Source organism: Eptatretus burgeri, chromosome 12, assembly GCF_056783735.1.
Source record: "Eptatretus burgeri isolate ZD-2024b chromosome 12, Ebu_testis_v1, whole genome shotgun sequence".
Classification (NCBI taxonomy): domain Eukaryota; kingdom Metazoa; phylum Chordata; class Myxini; order Myxiniformes; family Myxinidae; genus Eptatretus; species Eptatretus burgeri.
In genome coordinates this window covers 82,219,063-82,235,738 of record NC_140972.1, presented here as the reverse complement: position 1 = coordinate 82,235,738, position 16,676 = coordinate 82,219,063, and the positions used below count along the sequence as shown (strand labels likewise).

General features: G+C 36.8%; 1 long non-coding RNA gene across 1 annotated transcript in view; it reads right to left on the bottom strand.

The window, feature by feature from the left end:
- Window positions 1-1,567: 1,567 nt before the first annotated feature.
- Window positions 1,568-16,676, bottom strand: part of LOC147016001 (uncharacterized) — a 40,102-nt gene continuing 24,993 nt past the window's right edge. The window contains exon 4 of the long non-coding RNA XR_015049963.1: window positions 1,568-2,139. This is a non-coding gene — a long non-coding RNA (uncharacterized LOC147016001). The remainder of the gene's footprint in view (window positions 2,140-16,676) is intronic.

The window sequence follows — 16,676 nt, the reverse complement described above, 5'->3', positions numbered from 1 at the left end:
CCTGTTCGGTGCCACTAAATCACCCAGCAGCCGATAATGCTCCGGCGAAAGCGAAGCGAGCAAGATTGACTTCTGCTTGCCCTCGTCGACCACATCGTTCGCGTGGAAATAGCAATCCAATTGCTCTGAAAACGATTCGAAGTCGTCCCCGTCGAAAACGGGCATAAGTCCGTATGATCCCATCTTCGTCAGCCAACTAGTGTGTACTAGGTGCGGCGGGACGCAAGAAGCACGCGGGCCACCATCTACTCTGCTTTATTGCGCAGCCGGAAGCACAGTTCTGCCACCCCTAGCGGGCGAGGCATGATATACGAAAACCCAATCACGTGACACAGCACAGTTATGTGTTATGGTTATGGGGTATTAGTGACAAAAAAAAAAAAAAATCAGATTTATCAATTTTAAATTCAGGCTGTAAAAATGAAATGTGAAAAGGTCAAGGGTGGTGAATGCTTTCTGAAGGCACTGTAATATCTATAGTTTTTGTGATTACTTCCAGGAGTTTTATATAAAATGGTTAAATCAAGCCTAAATGTGCGTAGGGTTAAATCAAGCCTAAATTTATATAAAATGGTTAAATCAAGCCTAAATCACACTTACTTTGGCAGTATATTCCATGCTGAAAATTTGCTCCAGGGCCGCCCGTCAAAAGCTAACATATGACATGGGTAGTGTGGTTAATATTCGATGGAATCCATGAGTTAGTCATTTATTGATGCGTTACCCAAATTATGATAACCAGATGTCACTTTCCAAATTGACTCAAGATAATTGAGATCACTGAGAAATCAGGTGCATTTAGATGAGGGTTGGGGTTGGCCACCTGTGGTCTGAGTTGTGCATGCCATGTAGTGGCTTAAAGAACAGGCTGCTGGACACTGTGTGCCCTTGTCAGGAACGAGTTTGTCACTATGTTTCAACAGAGGAACCATGAATATTGTATAATCTCTTTTTTGTCATCCCAACCTAAGCACACTGCTTAAAAACTTCACTGACTGCTGGGTTTCCAACTTTTCTATTCATGCATTTGTCCATCTGCACTTAATATTGAACATACCAGAACAACAATGCTTTAATTATGAAAAGGTTTACTTTACAAGTTCACCACTATGAAAATGAAACACAATGTGGTACCACTTCACATATCTGTTGTGGTTCATGTCAGAGCTCATTGCAATGAAGTACACTATATACAGTATCATCATCATCATGATGATATGGATATGAGGTAGGATCCTGTTGTTACTTGTCTCTGCTTCAGTAAAGCTTAATGCGTGTACCATTGTGAGGGTTCATTGAAGGTCAAATCTTTCCCCACACCAAGGCCTGTCCAAGTTCACTTTGAAAGACTGTACCGAGCGAGCTTCCACAAATTGCTGTGGGAGATTGTCCATGTTGTTCACCACTTATTGCTGAAGAACTTGCTTCAAACTTCCAAATGATGCCTTTCTTTGAACAATTTCAGAGAGTGCCCTTTGTAGTTGGTGGCTTGGAGTGAAAAAGTGCTCTGGATCCAATTTGACAATTTCATGCAATATTTGGGACACCAATATCATATCTCCTTGTCGTTTTCAGAAAAAGAAAGAATGCATATTCAACTACCTGAGCCTCTCCTGGTAGCTCGGCGGGCATACGTCAGGGATGAGTATGGTAGCTCTCCTTTGTACTCTTTCAACATTCTTTTTGTACTGCAAGTGCCACAAGTTTCGTTACTCTATTCCAATTCAGGTAAAACGAGTGTCTTGAACAGTGGAGGGAGAGTCCTTTTCCTCAGATGAATAAATGCTCTCTTAACTATCCCAAGTAGTTGGTGCGCCTTTTTAACTACTGAAGGGACATGCTGGTGGAATTTCAACTCGGTGTTGATGATGACTCCTAAGTTCTCTGTAGTAGCAATCTGAAGTTCAGTTCCTTCGAAACTGTACCCATTTTCATTGCCTCTGCCGATATGCAAAACCTTGCACTTTCCTTCATTAAAAGGTAGGTCCCATCTTTCAGACTGGGTGATTTACCCTATTCAGATCAGCTCGAAGATCATCTGTCTGGGCAACATTACATACTGGGGCATACATCTTGGTGTCATCAGCAAACAGCTCTACCATTCTTCCACTTGTATTTGTCACAATGCATAAGGGACTGCTGCAAGAAACAACAAAAAGCAGTACTGTGCTCAAAACGTTCTGTATTTTGACCCATATTTCTCTTAAATATCAAAGTCTGCAATAATCTTGAACATGCAAAAAGTGCAGAAAGTGAAAAAGGCAAATCTGTATTAATGAAGAGGAAGTAAGTTTGGGAAGGGCTCAATCATGGGTATTTCACATGGAAAAGGACTATTTATCACCATCCTCTTTAATGAGTAACATCTCCATCTTGATCGAGTATTGTAATAACAATAAGTAGTCATAAGTTATAGCTCGATCTCCATCTCAAACGATTAATATTTTTAAAGCATGCCATTTAATAAAGGGTGTTAACTAAGTCCTTGTGCAAATTTATGTTTAAAAACCTTGGAATCACAAAGGACAGGAGCAAACTGTAAATGGCACATGGAAGCACAATTACATCCACCAATGAAGGTGGACGGAGGTTATATATTCACCCGTTTGTTTGAATGTAGGCTTGTTTGAATCTGTCCATAACTTTTGAAATATCGTGCTCAAAATCAAACGAAACTTGGTGGACAGGTTGGGTGTGAAACAAGGACGAATTGATTAGATTTTCTTGAAGATCCAGATCTGGATCCAGACACTATAATTTTAAAAAGTGATTCTTTACAATTGAGAGATAGGGCCAAAAACGATAGATAGCACAATTTCTCGAAAAGTTGTGGACGGAACTTGGTGGATGAATTAGGTGGATGACAAGAATCAGCGGATTATAATTTTTTTCAGATTTTTGTTCAGTTCTGGATCCGGATCCAGCCCATCAGTGGGATACAAAATGTAAACTGTTCAGCCAGGCGGAGGGATGCTCTCCCAAGTGCCATTCTCGTTACCTCCGCCACCGAAGGTGATGTTTTCACCCCTTTCTGTTTGTTTATTACTTGCAAAGTTGAAGATTTTTCAAGTGTATAGGTCAGTCGATTTTGTTATTCTGTCTGTCTGGCTGTCTGTCTGTCTGTCTGTCTGTTTATCGCCTACAGGTCACAATTTTAAACCAATCTTCACAAAACTTCACCACATGGGAGAGTTTGTCATGAGGAAGAAGCCTATTGTTTTTGAGGTCAAAAGGTCAACAAAGGCCAAAGGTCAACAACTTTGGGGGGATTTCTAAAATCCTCAATTTTCAGCCCATTGACTTGAAATTTGAAGAGGATTTGCAGATCAGGTCACTGAATTCAACCACCAATTATTTTTGAGTTCAAATTGTTTTATGGATTTTGAAAGTATCATGCCCTGCACGACGTCTCCTTCTTGTTTGTTTGTCTATCTGGCTGTGTGCAGGATATCTCAAAAAGTTGTTGGATGGATTGGGATGAAATTTTTTGGACAGGTTGGGTGCGTGACAAGGAGGAACTGATTAGATTTTGGTGAACATCTGGATCCAGATCCGGCTACTAAAATTTTTTAAGTGATTCTTCAACATTGAGAGATGGTCCCAAAAATTATAAATAGCACGATATCTCAAAAAAGTTGTGGATGTATTCAGACGAAACTTAGTGGACATGTTAGGTGTATGATGAGAAATAATTCATTCAGTTTTGGTGAAGATCCGAATCCGGATCTCATAATTTAGAAGTGATTCTTCACCACTGAGAGATGGGGCCAAAAACGATATATTGAATGATATTTACCTCCGCCACCAAAAGTGAAGGTTATGTTTTCACCCCTGTATCTGTTTGTTACTTGGCAAAAATGTTTTTTTATGACAAATATGTTGATTGCCTCTGTTTGTTTGTTGGATTCGCTATATATGCGAGATATCCCTTATTGTCAGGTTTTCCGTGTGTGTGTGTGTGTGTGTGTGTGTGTGTGTGTGTGTGTGTGTGTGTGTGTGTGTGTGTGTGTGTGTGTGTGTGTGTGTCTGCAAGGCGAGGCTCGACAGCACGAACCAGCGAACCGATTTCGATGAAACTTTGCCAACAGGTGCCATATGGTCTGGGAATGTGTACGTTTGAATTTCGTTGCCTAGCCACCACCCGTTGCTGTGCAGCGGCCAAAAAACCGCGTGCAGTATTTTCAATACTTGTCCTTCAGTTTTGAATGTAGAGAAACGAGACTTTGGAATTAAACACTTCGAGATATTTAGAAAATTTTACTCGAACCGATTTTTGATTGAGGTGATATTTTTAAAATGGTAGTCCTTCAAAAACCGGGTGTCTATTTACCGTCATTTTTATGAGGGGCTGAGGAAAGTGGGCGGAGCTTAGGGAAAGTGGATGTGGTTGATGAAAAGTGGGAGTGGTGTAGGAAAGTGGGCGTGGCTTATGAAAAAGATTGTGTGGCTCAGGAGGTGTGGTCAAACAAGAGCATTGAGAGAAGTTTATCGGTGTGTGTGTGTGTGTGTGTGTGTGTGTGTGTGTGTGTGTGTGTGTGTGTGTGTGTGTGTGTGTGTGTGTGTGTATGTGTGTGTGTGTCTGCAACGCGAGGCTCCACAGCACAAACCAGCAAAGCGATTATTTTTCAAATGGTATCCTTCAAAAATAGGGTGTCTATTTTCCATCATTTTTTATGAGTGCCAGTTGGCAAAATACGCAATAGGAAAAATCTTGCCAGGCAGAGGAACAATTGTATGTGAACCAATACGTCTTGGCAATGAATCTTCGTTGGTGGATCGGTCAGAATGAAAAGCATCGTATCCAGCGCTTCGATCCTAGCGGATCCCTCGTTGCCTACCGGCTTGTTTGTTTGTGTTTCTTACTTGGCAAAAAAAATAAATATTTTGACAAGTATGTTGATCACCTCAGTTTGTTTGTGTGTCTTTTTTTGAGTGTTTGTCTGGCCACTCACCTCCAGCCCAAACTGCTCAAACGATCGTTCTGAATTTTTCAGAGATTAATGTCACCAACCCTGCGACCGTCCCACAATGAAGCTTCATAAAATGTGGTCGACTGAAAAGGTCTCCACAGGCCAATGGGAGTAGATGATAAATGGGGCTTCTGGGACACCCATTCAATGAATGGGGAAAAAGGGAAAAAAAAATTTGACTCAAGCCCCAAAAGCCCAAAATATGAGTGATTTTCTCCCCACCTATCCCCTTCCCTCCCATACAAGCTAATGTAAAATTGAGACTATAAAAGATTGAGACTTACTGATTAAAGCACTTCTTCCCCCAAACATAATCACAGTCCTTTTATATTTTCATTATACTCAAAGCAAGCTGTTTTAAAATGAGTCAGTGTAGAGTCAGCCAAGTTCCCTTGCCCGAAGAAAAAAATGCGACTCATTTCCTATGCGAGACACCCTGAAAAAGCCATTGTTTTCACATTTCATTGACGCCATCAACTTGCCCTATTTATTGCTTCATATGCATTGCTCGGGCTTTGTAAGTTTTATTTCGAATATGGAGCGTTCAGATTATTACTACAACCTTGCAGATCAATTGTTTTCACAAGATGAGAGGTGAGATCCTTAACCCAATTTATTATTTGTTGTTTTATACAGAATTAAATCACTATACAACAAATAATTATTGTATGACTTTTTCTAACAGGTTGTCCCCAATAAGAACATCGTTGATAACTGATCTGGAACACGAGTTATTTGAATTACATGATGAGTGGCTAAAATTGAATCACTTCCTTGAAGACATTCGATTGTTCAGAAGAGAAATGAATGAAATTTTTGTTGGCTGGCAAGAAATTCTCTCACTTCCTCTGACCTTGAATGAGTCGAGTCAAAGGTGAGAAATTATCCCTCTGCCTCTCTGTGTCTTTATGTCTTTGTCTCTCTCCCTCTGTCTTTATCTCTGTCTGTGTGTGCGTGCGTGCGTGCGTGCGTGCGTACGTGTGTGTGTGTACGTGTGTGTGTGTGTGTACGTGTGCGTGTCTGACATTATTATTTTTATTTTTTTTCAGTTTAAACACCTGTCTGGATGAACCAAACACACAACTTAATCTTCTGGAGGAATCTGACACGACACTCTTATGGAGGTAAATGTTATATTTATTATTTTATTAATATCATAATATAATCATCTTTATATACCCTAATTGTTCTTCCCTCTTAATTTGAACAGAATATGTTGACCGAGTTTCAAAATCACAAACCATCAGACTGCTGTGAAAGAAGATTTTGTTCAATGTTTGTAATCCTGTTTTATTATATATGCTTTTCTTATAATTATCTGATTTTGAATTACAAGAAAATAATAAAGGAGATGTAAAGGTGGGGGGGGGGTTGGGGGTGGGTTAGGCTCGGGGGGGGCGGCAGGTGCGCCCCCCCAACGAACCACCACCCCCCCCATCCCTCTCCCCTCCCCGTGTGGGTGTGGGGGAGGGTGGTGGATGGGAGGAGGGGGGTGGTGGGTCAAAGGTGGGGGTGCACAGGGGGTTGGGGCTTGTGTGGGTGGGGCTTATGTGGGTGGGTGGAGCTTATGTGGGTGGGGCTTGTATGGGTGGGGCTTGTATGGGTGGGGCTTGTATGGGTGGGGTTTGCATGGGTGGGGCTTGTATGGGTGGGGTTTGCGTGGGTGGGGCTTGTGTGGGTGGAGCAATTTTTTTTTAAATTAAATAACCATGTTGTGTGTGGGAACTAATAAACTAATCACTAATTATGTGGATATGATGGATGTGGATGTGGCATATGTGGGTGGGGTTTGCGCAGGTGGGTTTGCGTGGATGTGGCATATGTGGGTGGGACTTGTGTGGATGTGGCTTGTGTGGGCAAAGTCAAAAAAAAAAATTCAATTTATCTTTGTCTTTTGTAATTCCTGTGTATAAAATGAACCTAAAATCTCTTCCCCCCTTTAAATCACATCATTTGCAAGTCCAAGGGTATTTTTAATTTATCTTTGTCTTTTGTAATACCTATGAATAAAATTAACCTAAAATCTCTTCCCCTTTTAAATCATGTAGTTTGTAAGTCAAAGGAACTGTATTGACGAGATCAACAATTTTAAAAAGTTCATTTGTCCATCACTTAGTATAACGTTTTTCAAAATGAGATTTCCACGTGTATATTCTTACAATATCACCAACTTTGAACTTAGGCTTTTTGACATCAATCTTTTTCATATTCTAATTTTGTAAATGTTTCTAATGGCTTAGTTTTCGTTGAGGTGTGAATGGTGTCATTGTACTTATCTACAATGTCCTGAATTAAAGACAACTATTGTTGAGAACAGAGTTGAGTGAATTCTTTATATGGTCTCTCTTTGAAAGTGTGATTAAAACACTTAATAACAACTGTTTTTCCTTCATTAAAGGTGCTGTATAATGTAATGTAATGTAATGTAATATTATTTTAAAGAAAATTCATAAATGTTTTGTTGTATAACTCTGTACCCTCATCAATCCAAAATTTTTTAGGTTTTCTCTTGCTTTTATTGAATATCTCTTGGAAAGCTAACATAAGAGTATTACCTGTTTTGTTTTTCAAAGGGACAACCCACACATATCTACTCCTCAAATCAATAACGGTTAAAGCATACTTGTACCCCTTATCATAATTGAGTTCAATTAAATCAGCGGACCAGATATAATCAACTTCCTTGGAATAAACCTTCCTTCTATGAAACTTTGTGATTATTGGTTTGTGTAATTCATCAGCTAATTGTTCTTCAATCTTAATGACATCATCAGAGCCAATAAGTTTTTTTGAATTTCCAAGCCCAAGTTTCAATTTAGCACTGATCATCTTCTTCACGATGAACCTATCAACTTTTTCTCTCAAGGATGGATTTTGTATCAGAGACAAATTATACAACATTACTCTATCGGCTTCGTGTTTTTCTTCCAACGTTGTGCTATTTCCATAATCAATATCGTGTCTCATGCACACTTCATCAACCCTATTGATAGGTTTGCTCCACGGTTTAGGATTGTCAACCTCATCTAATCTTTTATCCAAGTTTGTGCTTGGACCACAGAAAGAATACCCTGGTAGATGTAATTCCCCTGATATTCCAGTTGTTGTAAATTTACTTCCTGATAAAAACTTTTGTATATCTCCCCTCATTTGTGTTTGGTGAATTGACTTTTTTTTGAGCCACACACCGAACATGTACCTTTTTTTATAACCCTATTATTTTTACTTTTAACATGCGAGATATTTTTTACATTTTAGACAATAACTCATTTACTTATGTGAAAAATTCCTACAGAGTGCGAAAACCTTTTTAGTTTCCAACATGCACATTTGAATCTTAATTTTTAAAACATATAGAATCCTTAGAAATGTCTTCACTCTCTCCTCCATATATTTAAGAAAAAAAAAAAAAGAGTAAAACGTTAATCAGTCAATTACACCAACATTATCAATTATGTAATCTTTTCCTTCTTTCTCTTCTTTATCTCCACTTCTCGTTCAAATCTTCTCCCTGAAACCGATGTTAATAGTGTTGACACATATATTTCCAATAGACTTGCAATGCTTTGTTTTCCTCCTCGGTGCATTGAGATTTATTTTCTGTAATACCTTTGATCTTTTTATAATCTCACTGGTTTCCATATTTATATATTTATTTATTCTATCTCTTTCCTCCCTCTCCTCCTTCTCTCTCTTCTCCCTCTCCTCCTCTCACTTCTCAGTTTCTTCAAGTCCTTCCTCATCCCTTAATATCCTTGAACCACTTGCACCCCATAGAATATCATATATTCATCTGGATTACTTTATGTTCCTGCATCCAAAATAATTTTTTTTTTTACAACAGGAAACCAATAAAATTTCTTCTGATTTTCGAAAAGAGCCTTGTGTTTTCTTAACTTTAAAATTCTTTCATTATTGAACATTTTAGTTAAATCCAAAGTTGTTGGTTTATTAACATCAGTATAAAGCCAATCTTTTATTGAAAATACCTCATTCTTATGTTACAGAACATATTTATTAAAATACCGAATACCCTTTTCTTGAAGGTACGCTTGGACACAAAAATGATAATTTTCTTGAAGCCTTCTTGCTGTCATTTATGTATCAGAAATATATGACAGATTAATATAACTAGTGGGAGCCCATATGTGCAGCTTCGTTCCTTCACCCTCGTAAACGACGATGGATTGGGGCATTATTTCAATTAGATCGGACCAACTGTATCATAAATGGTCATAACTTGGGAAACAATCGGGTCCCCAGCGTCAATTGTGACATCATATCAAACGAAGAAGAAGAAGAATTGTGACCCCCTCTCTCTCTCCCCCCCCTAGTCTCACCCCTCCTCTCTCTTGAATTGTGACACACCCTCTCTCTCATCCCCCCTCTCTCGCCCCCCTCCTCTCGCCCCTCTCTCTGTAAATGTATTCACCAATGTCTACCAAGCACAACAATTAATTCAAACCTTGGGAAAAAAACAGCTTTCAAACCCTTGGAAAACAGCTGTTTCCCTTGGGAAAATTCAAACCTTTGGATTAATTAATAATTTGAACAATTAATTCGAACCTTGGGAAAAAACAGCTTTCAAACCTTGGGAAACACTTGGGAAACACCTGAAATGGATGAAGAACGATATAAAACCTTGAAAAGGCACATACTCAGGTCCCCAGCGTCGATTGTGACGTCATACCAAATGAAGAAGAAGAAGAATTGTGACGTCAATCGTGCAAAAAAAAATACATTCATTGTGATGTCATTGCACCGTGTCCTCTCATTAGTCGACAGATAAATGGCCGTAACTTGGGAACCGCTCGTCCGATTGACATCAAACCTTGAAAATGCACATCCGCGGGGCCCCGGCAATATTCCGGGCAAGTTTCAATCAGATCGGACCGGCGGTCATCGGGAAACAGCGGTCGCCGACAGACAGACAAACACACAGAGATTGCAGGAATTATAGATAGACAGGAAATACCACTCCATCTTCCCATAGTTAAATCAGTTTGTATTCACTTACTTATTATATATAATCCTGTTCTTTGTGTTTTCATGATATAAATTATGGCAAAACCATTATTGATTTTATCCTTATTAAATTATTTTATTTGCTGTTTGCTAATCGTGCTTCCACAAAACTCATTCTCGGCACAAAGTCGATAACATTCTTCCTTAAGAGACTGATTTAACTGTTCCAGGTTTTCTCAGTTAATTTTAAATGACCAATTATACCCTAAAACAATCATATCATATCCCCACTGTTCTATTCTAATACAAACGATAAGCCCTTCTTTATAAAATTTTATTTTAATTGGAACTGTGAATTCTGTATGATTCGGAGATAAAATCAACACTTCTGTATCTTTGGAATACACAGCCATTTTATTTAAGGATATATATATATATATATATATATATATATATATATATATATATATATATATATATATATATATATATATATATATATATATATATATATATATATATATATATATATATATATATATATATATATATATATATATATATATATATATATATATATATATATATATATATATAGCCTAGTGTTGGCTTAGTGGTTAGGGTGGTGGCTTGGGATCCCAGGATCCTGAGTTCAAGCCCCATTGGCTGCTGAATTAACACCAGGGGGTTGACTCAGCCTGTCATCCTTCTGAGGTCGGCGAAATGAGTGCCAGTGTACTGGTCCCGGTGTATGCCCCGGTTAGAATAGGTGTACCATATCCCTGTGTGTCGTAAGAGGCGACCAGGGTTGGCGTCAGGAAGGGCATCCGGCCATAAAACATTGCCTAACACATATAGACATAATTGACCACAACACTTGGAATTTAATTCTTGGACTTGAAATGTTTGATCAACACCATTCTGTAAGAATTTTATTACTTCAACAGGTGGTGGAAGACCAAAACTATCAAAATAATATTTGTCTTGACGATCAAAAATACAAATCCAATGAGAACCGTTCCCATTATTATCTTCTAAGTTCATAATATTCTTTGTAAGTTTAGACACGTTTGTGAATTCATCTCTCATACAAATAACCACATTATGAATTTTTAATATCTTACAATATTTGATGTTCTAAATTTGATGTTGTATTCTTTGCACATTCTTTAAACCACTCATCAATGCTTATTTATTTATTAGAAAGATATAATCCATTACCCCTTTTAGTTGATTTTACACCTGCTTGTGCGATAGAAGAAAGCATATCTCCAACTAACAATCTTGCTTTATCAGGCAGGCTTTCAAGTTTTTCAGCAAAATCTACAATTACACCACTTCCACCAATTTGTTTCTCCAACTTTTTGTTATGTCTTTCCAACTTTTTTTGAGCCTGGAGTTGAGCCTTCCTTTCGTTGGCAGTTTTCACTGCTGCTGAAATACCACCCGTCAATGCTCCAGCCGCACTTAAACCCGCAAATAAAGGAATTAGAAATGGGAGAAATCCTCCACTCGTCTCTCTTATTGAATATTTCTTCAACGTTGGTTTTGACATTTTAATTTGAAGTGAGCCAGTATCGTTCAAGATTTTCACCGAGGTTTTGTGAGCAAAACATCAATTCTTACTGCTCCTTTTCTCTGAATTGTATTAACGTTAATCATACAAGGCTTTTGATTTTGAATACATGATGATAGTTTCTGAAGATTGATTTGATTAACAAATACCCCAGTTGGCACTTTCTACTCATTTATATCTCAAAAAAAATTATGCGAGACTAATTGTAACACCATTATCTGTATTAATCTGCAATTCTGTTTCTTCCAAAAGCAAACAATATGTATCAACTTCTTCACTCTCTTCTCTTTCAATGCGTAGGGAAGTATCCACTTGATTAGACTTTATAGTTTCCTTTTGAGCACTCAGGTCAATGGCATAGATTGTATACAAACTTTTAAATGCTGTCATATCCAAAATTGGTTCTTTATTTCCATTGCTTTCACACACCTTTTGGTAAGACTTGTATGCTTCAGCATAATCATTTTTCCCCAATTAATTTCCAATCTATCTCGTGGATAAAATGTTCCATCTGGAGAAACGCGAAGTTGTTTCACCTTTGCATTATCACTCAATGCATTATTCTTATCAGTAGCAGTATCACCATCTGGTATAAAAAAAATGAGCCACAGATATCATCGCTTTCCTTCCAGAACACCCAAATTCCACATGTCAGTGGTTTGGTTCAGTTTAACATGTTGGCATCTTCTTTTAAAGTATGATACATTGAGTGGTTTCTCTGAGTTATGTCTTCTATTCAACATCTCTTCTGTTTTAAGATTAGGAGTATATTCACTGGTATACCAACTAATTTCATCAATTAGAAATTTATTCTGATCAGCAAAAGCATTAGCCACACCAAAAAGCAATCTATTTTAATTATCATTCCTTTGCAGTTGAAATCTAATTTTCAGACCATACAGAACTTTATCATGATACCGGGCGTAGTGGCGTGCGCCTGTAATCCGGCTACTCGGAGGATCGCTTGAGGATGGGGGCTCTGCACTGGGCAGGGTGTAGAGCAGCCCGGAATCATGGAGAAACCCAAATCCTGATCCCTGTGTCGTAAGAGGCGACCAGGGTTGCGTCAGGAAGGGCATCCGGCGTAAAACCTGTGCCAAATCAGTATGCGGATCATAACAGATGATCCGCTGTGGCGACCCCTAACGGGAGCAGCCGAAAGATGAACAACAACAGAACTTTATCATGATCACAAAATTCAAAAATACCTTAAAGTGGAACTGCCACAGTGAAACTATTTCCTGCTTTTGTATCATCATTATACATTCCTTTTCTTTGACTATCTCCAGGGTCTGTGTTTGTGCCAGTTGCCATATCAGGAATAAAACCTTCAACAGCTCCCTTTCCCATTCTATCACGAAATGAATATAGTGTAAATTTCATCATTTCAGATGTAGCAGAGACATAATCAACCGCTTCAACTTCTTGTGTTCCAATGGACAAACAAATATGATCAAACATTTTCCAGAAGAAATCATTTATGAGTGTAGCGTTTGTGTTATTCGTAGCCTTAGTGAATGTAAATTTACACAACAAGAAACTTTCGCCGAGATTCAAATAAGTTTCTTGATTATTTATATCAAAACTTTGTGTTCCATTTGCATTCCAGTCTGTTCCAGTTATTGCATTTACCTTGAAGTAATCTTCTTTTTTTTAGTAGAGTTTGAGATGCCAATGGTATCATCCAAATCATACATACTATCAATTGCTTCCATACTTGTATTTATTTCGTAAAAAAGATGCTAAAACTTTTGAAACCCTGACCCAAGTATTTAAATTATTTTCTGTCGTTCTTGGGGAGACAACTGAGTTTTGCCTTTCTTAATTTCTTTTATTGCTTGCAATTTATGAGATTCCTTTTGCGCATCTTTTATACTCTTTGTAGCACCCGCTACATTTCCCACAGCAGAAGCAGTTGAACCAATTCGGTCTTTATGTTTAAGAATAGTTGAACCTATACCCATTAGAGTATCAATTATACCATCTCCTTTTTTCTAAATTGATGTCCTACACCCCTTTGTCTCTTAGGTTTATAGTATCCTCTACCAAGATACATACCTTCACCCTTGTAGTATGGGAAAAGGAACATCCCATCCCCAGCAATTATTTTATATTTTCCCAACTCGTGTTTCCTCACAATAACCATCATATTTACTTTTGGAAAACTTCACATCGGTGAATTCCAATGGATATAATTTCTCCATTAACATAAATCATGCGATTATCTTGGTCGGTTATCCAAAACTATACTCTGTATATGGTTTTTCCTGACACAGGTAGATAAACCAGATTTTTGGGTTCCATATTTAATTTATAACCAATTGGGGTTGAGTAATGAGTATGCACTGAATGAAAATATTGTATTTGTTATTATTCCATTATTATAAGTGCCATCAATTAAATCACAGTGAATTAATACCGAATTTATTCCTGAGGACATTTGAATGAAATTATCACTGTAAAACATCCCATTAGTTTCAATCTTTTTTGAGGAGAAACCCAATAACTTTCTAAATGAATTATCAATTGTGAAATCAACCTTGTAGTTATTTTTCAGTTTAACCGTTGATTTTGAATATCTATAACAAAATTTTTTGGTTCATCACCCTGTTCTTTCATAAGGTGAGCAATTTCGGAAGATATTTGAGAAATCTCATATGCTCCGGGTGAAACTGTTATCGTTTTGTATCCACTTCGCAGATTATAACTAAACTTGTCATTTTTCTCGGTGATATTAAACAAGGTATAAGTTTCCATGGACAATAAACATGCCTCATATTATTTTGTTGCGTCAAGTTGTAGTGCGTATGGAAATGAAGATGTGTGGTCGCTTGTGAAATTAAAACGAAGGATTGTGCTTCTCATCTTATTTAATATGTGATAAAATGTGACGCGATTAATATATGAGATAAAATGTCTTTATATTGAGATTTATTAATTATTTCCATGTTCATCAACTGGTCTAAAGTGGCTGATGCTTCATTAAAACAATTGATATTTCCAGCCTTCTTACAACCAAACAACAATATCAGTCTATTAAGTAATGGTGATGGGTCATTTGGAAGAAAACTAATACCTGAACCAAGCCTACTTAAAGCCTGAATAATGTGTTTCTCCTACTCATTCTTCCTACTTTTACCAAATAGACTAACCCTATAATTAAGAGAGTCCAACAGATCAATATATACTCTATCATCCTTATTTTTCATATCCAATGATTTATCAAAATACTTTGATTCATCCCTCACAGTTGAACCTTGTTTTCCATATTTTGTTTGAAGAAACATTAATCTCGGAGTTCGTTTAACAGGGCGTTGAGCAGAACTCAAGAACCTTAATGCATCATTAAATATCAATCCCTTTTCTTGAACAAGATGAAATATTGCTGGTTGTTCTGTTGGAATGAGTCCTGCTTTGGTTTTTGAATCTGCTGAACATTCATTGTTTTGAAGAGCCTTCACAATATAATCAGGGGGTTGATTAATCTCTTCCAGTTGTTGAAATAATTCTTCGTCATATTCTAATTCTGCAACATGCTCTAATTCTTCCTCCATCATTTGACTGAAATCTTTTAACATTTGAAGTTTTTTAGGAGTATATTCTATTGTGGGAACTGTGGAAACATCTATAATTTTTTCTTGGGAAGTTTTTAAAAGTGGTTAAAATTTTTTATCTTGTTTTCTTTCAAATGCTTCTTCACCCTTTCATTTCTGTCTGCGTTTCTTCTTTACGTATTCCTGTTGTTTTACAACTTTTGAAACCAACCCTTGATGCTCATTAAATGTTCTTGCTCTTTCTTTCGCATCCATTTATTTATTGGAAAATATCATTCACTGAATTATAAAGGTCAACAGGGAAATTTTCCTTTTCTTCATTAAAGTAGATATGTTCAAATAAATCCTTTTCTTTAAATATTTCATCAAATTCTTTTTTTAACATTAATACGAGTTGTAATTTCTTCTTTACTAACACTTGTTTCTCTGCTTTTCAAACGTTTGCATTGAGTTTCTTCATCAACATCAAAACCGAATGATAAAATCTTAACCCCATTACCACTCAGATGTTTAATAATTCGTCTCATTCCTTCTGGATTCGTTTCTAATATCCCAAGACCACCAGATTTTAGTTTCTTTAACTCACTCTTACAATGTGAATATTTTGTTGTACCAAGAGAAAACTCCTCAAATATTTGGCCTTCATTCCTCAATCACACATGTTGTTCGACTGAAATATAGCAATACTCTTCACCTTCTACTTCTCCTGGTCGCATTGCTCTGGTTGTTGATACAATACGAATCACATGGTGGTTTTAAAGAAAATTTACAATATTTTCATTTGTACTATTCAAGAACCTTGATTTATGAAAGTTTTTTTTTCCAGAAGCAGATTTACCTACAAGATTTATAATAATAGTCGTCATTTATATATGTAATTGTTTATAAAATAAAAAAAATATATCCCTTAATATCTCATCTTGTTTCACAACAATATATTTATATTTTTCAGTCGTGTGCTTCATATAATCCCCAAATTCCTTTTTATTACATAATGTAGAATAATTGTCTCTCCAAAAATTGTTTTATCTATTGAATTTAACTTGAATAAAATCAAAGTATGAGCATTGTTTCTTATTGAGCGACGAGGGAGTTGAAAGTATGATTGACTAAGAGAAATACAATTACAAGAATAATGTCTCCCTCTTGTGTAGTTGCTACCCATTACCATTTGGTTTCTCTCATTAACACAATCAAAGATAACGAGGTTCTTTTTTGATTTATCCAAATCTTTGGGAGAAGGTATATCATCTGTATTCTCACGAAGAATACAAGTTATCAGTTTTGCTTTCTTTTTATATCTCTGTGTATCACAAAATAGCTGTATTATATCTTCAATGTTGTAATCATTTCGTTTGTTTTGAAGTTTAAATAAATCGATTATATCTTCTTTTTGAAGACCAGCATTTAAACCTTGTGAGAGTAGTTGATACTCATGTTGAAAACTTGACTTTGTGAAAATTATCATAATCTAAAAAGTTTGGAGTAAGGAGCATCTTTAAAAGTAAGCAGGTTTTTCCACACCCGCTTGAACCAACTAAGAGACATCTTAATTAATTTGGAAGATTTTTATGGTTGTTAAATTTTATCTTATTTTCCCAAATGGGTAAA